Source organism: Rhipicephalus sanguineus, chromosome 6 (assembly GCF_013339695.2).
Source record: "Rhipicephalus sanguineus isolate Rsan-2018 chromosome 6, BIME_Rsan_1.4, whole genome shotgun sequence".
NCBI lineage: Eukaryota > Metazoa > Arthropoda > Arachnida > Ixodida > Ixodidae > Rhipicephalus > Rhipicephalus sanguineus.
Window position 1 is genome coordinate 41396906 of NC_051181.1, and position 3981 is coordinate 41400886.

Here is a 3981-nt window from a genome sequence, read left to right on the forward strand (position 1 = left end):
TTGCGTCAGTGTAGATGTCGATGGTTTTCTCAGGTTTTCTGAGGCGCTGCCTTTTCTCGAAGAGTTGCCTGGTTTTTGTGTTGCGCCTAGCGATCGGGCGTTGTTGTTTCCGTGTGCTCAGTGGTGCTTCCCATGCTGGTGCTATGGTCGTTTCCTCGTGCCCCAACCGCGCATGAACTCTGTTGTCCCATGCCATGATTTGTTTGCCTTGTGGTGTGTTATCAAGCCGACATCGCATGCGAATTCGTGCTTCATTGATTATGTCCCTTATTGGTGGTATCGGCACAAGCTTGAGCAGCTCCTCGTTCCTCGTGTGCTTCGGGAGTCCAGCTATCGTACGGAGGGTCGCCCTGTGTAACTTCTCGAGGTCACGGAGGTCTCGATCGGAGAACTCATACACAGGTGCCCCATAAAGAATCCTTCCGACAGCGACTGCTTTGGCAAGTGTTTGGCACGTTTTCTGTCTTGCTCCACCGTGTTTATTGGAAATGCGTCGGACCATGTGCAAAATCGGGCTCCACGTGCGTCTTAAGGCTCGGATCCATTGCTGGGGACTGTTGCAACTGGCAATCTGTGCTCCGAGGACCCTAATTTGTCCGTTGGTAGATGTAATGTCGCTTTCGCCGATGTGTAGTGTGATCTGCTTGCTTGTATTGGTCGCTTTCTTTCCGTCCACGCTAATCAATTCCGTCTTTTCTGGCGACACCTCCAGTCCGAGGGTACCTAATGTATCGATGAGGGTGAGGATAGCTGCTTGGAGTTCAATTTGCATGCTCTGCTCGTCGGGATAATCCGCCGCTTCTGTCCATATTGTGATATCATCCGCGTAGATAGTAAAACGGGCCGAAGTTTCTTGCTCAAGCCTTTCTGCCACACGCGTCATGGCCAGATAGATTAAAGAGCAAAGGACCGAGGATGGAGCCCTGGGGTACACCCCCATCCAGATAATAGGTCCTCGGACTCCAACCCGGTGCTTTGCCGTGGAGCCTGATTGGTCTACATTGGAGAAACCTGCGAATCCAATTATATGCTCTTTGGCTGGGATATCTTGCTGCCAATTCTTGTAGTATAGCCTCTTGTTTCACGTTGTGCCGTGCGGCCATTTAGCGGCTCTTCTCAAGGCTCTTATGACAAATTGTCATGATCGCTGTCGCTGCCGGCACTTATGACACGTACACAACGCGTACAGTCGGTGTCGTTAAAAATTTAGACACCACTGGCACGGCCGCTGCATAAAAAAAATTACACATCATCTCCCCCTACGGGCAACCATGGTGGGATGCGAAAGCGCGGGGGGCGGGGGGGTGCGCATCGAGTTTCCGTTTCTCTTATGTGACTTATGAGACGGTGGTTGTCGAGGCGTTTGAATTACCGCTTCCTGACGCTGACGTTTAGGTTCAGCTTGCCGAGCCTTCCTCTGCTCCGCGGCGGTGGCGCTGCCCCTGCAACTAGCGCCGACGTTGACGTTCTTCATGGCGTTTCGCACACCGTTGCAAAGGGAGAGAATGACGGAAGCACAGCGAAGGCGTGCTTTCGCAGCCTAGCAGCTTCGAGATTCGCTTGCCAGCGTTGCCGTTTACGTTCAGCTTCGCGAACGCCCATGGCGCCGTTGCGAAGGAGAGTGCAACGGGTGCGAGCACGCACCGCATTATATACGAGCTCATAGCTGTGGCGGAGACAAGGAGACGGGCGAGGAGAACGAAGCGGAGGCAGCGCTCACGCAATCGGCTCACGCCACCTCCTCGCGCTCACGCGACGAGAGGGGGGAGAGTTGGCACATGCGAAGTATGGGTGCGGACGCCGCAGAGCGGACACTGCCCCAAGCATAAGATGCTTTCGCATCTAAAAAAACAGGCGCATCCGGCTGCGTCGCATCGCCGTCAATGGGATAGCGCGTCTCTGATGAATTGACAGTTGCGGCCGCTGTTTTATATGCGAAGCAGCTCTTTGACTAGCCTGTGTAAAGCGGGGGACAGACGGTCCGATTTTCCATGCGATCCGACGGCCGGCGCGGAGTTGGGGGAGAGGGAATGGTGGCTGTAAGATGCTATGAAAGGTCACCATTCCGGTTTCTCCTCTGCCGTGTCGGACGTCGAATCGCATGAAAAATCGTACCGTCTGTCTCGCCCTTAACGCTGTCCCTCCGTCCGCACAAACGCGAGGCAACGCGCTTCCCTCGGCGCAGGTGTTGGAGCGGTGCCAGGTAGGTCACGCCGCAGCTGGGCGTTGACGTCACGCTCCCCTCGCACGCTTTCCTCGCAGGTGCGCGCGTACGTCACTATCTCCCTCACCCGCCGGAGCGCCCGCAGCTGCCGGCTCCAAAGCCCGCTCGCCTCCCGTGTCTGCGTTTCAAACAAACGTTTACACCAGTAAACGCTACAGCGAGTTTCGCTTCAAACGAATCTTCCAGCGCTCACCGCAGCACCCGCGTTAGCGCCGTTGAACCCGTGACGCCACTCGTGCGCAACGCTGCTGCTTCGCATCCTATCAGGGTTCCCTTCGGGGAGATGGTCCAATTTTTTTTGGTGAGGACGGCACTGCTCCGGCACGCAAGACAGACGCCGGTTCGTCCTACAGTGTGGTCGCCTCAGGATTTATTCGTGTTCGCGTGCTTTCTCCTGTACGTTTTTTCTTTGATCGTATGTGTGAGCAGCTTGCTTCGCGTTTCCTTTGCTTCAGTACGGTTTTACAGCGAAAGCTGTTATGACATCATTTCACCGGCCGTTTTTGGCGCCGTAGTTGTCCGCCGCCGCCGCCGCCGCCGGTGTCCGTAACCAGTATCGCTCGAAATAAGAAAAAAAACGAAATAAGAAAAAATTCCAGGATGGAACGAGGTTCGAACCTGGGTCCTCTGCGTGTGAGCCCAGTATTCAACCTCTGAGCCATGCCGGTGGTTGAATCTGCTTTGCAAAAAGGTCCTATACAGGCTTCGTGTCGGGAACGAACCACATTAGCATATGCAATATAGCGTGGTAGAAGAGTAAAATAAGCACCAAGCGTCGCACAACGCGAATTGTATAACCAGGCGTCACACAATGCGAATTGCGCAACGAGTAGGTTGTTGATTGCTTCCAACCCATTACAAAGGTCTCTGCCATAATTCTTCGTCGCCATCAGGCACAGCATCAACAAAGTGCGCATAATGCCTTGCATGCGTTTAGCAGATAGCACGGCTCTCCGTAGAATGACGAAAAATGGCACAGTGCCTGCTGCCCTACTTCTAAAAAATTACAATGATTTATAGCGTAGTGGGTTCCTCGCAAGTGCACTTGTATTGGTTGCCAAGGAAGCCCATAAGCGCATGATCCATTTCCTCGGGGTCTCAGTAAAGTTCTTCGCACCCCTCCCCCGTCTCTCTCCCACGTCAGCGTATGTTATACAGCATGACGGCAGAGGGAAATAGCGACCGGGCGTCACCCAGTGCAAATTACATAACTGGTGGGCCGTTTAAAGCTTCCAACCCATTACAAAGGGCTGAGCCGTAATTCTTCATCGTCATCAGTCGTCGCGTCAACAAAAGTGCACATAATCCCTTACAGACGTGTAGCTGGTGCCTCGCTTCTCTGCAGAATGACGAATAATGGCTTAGTAGGCGCTTCCCAACATCACGAAAATTTGATTTATGGCGTAGTGGGTACCTTTCTAGTGTACTTGTATTGTAGCCCCAAGAGAGCTTACAACGGGCTCTTGAAACGCCGCTCTTCCAGCTTTCGCTGTGACTGTGCTGCGGTTTCAGCGCAGGCCTGTCGTTTTTTCGGCGGGCCCGGGCTGGGCACGGGCGTGAAAGTGCGGGCCTCGGCCGGACCCGGGCTTGAAGCCGTGGGCCTGAGCCAGGCCTGGGCCGGGCCGGACTCGGTAAGTCGGGCCTTCGAGCACACGCGAACGTTATGCATTGCATGGTCTAAGGTGTACTGTGCAAAGCTGAAGTGACACGTGCAGAGCTAGCTTTTAGTAAAGCTTAGCAATAAAAATAGAAAAACA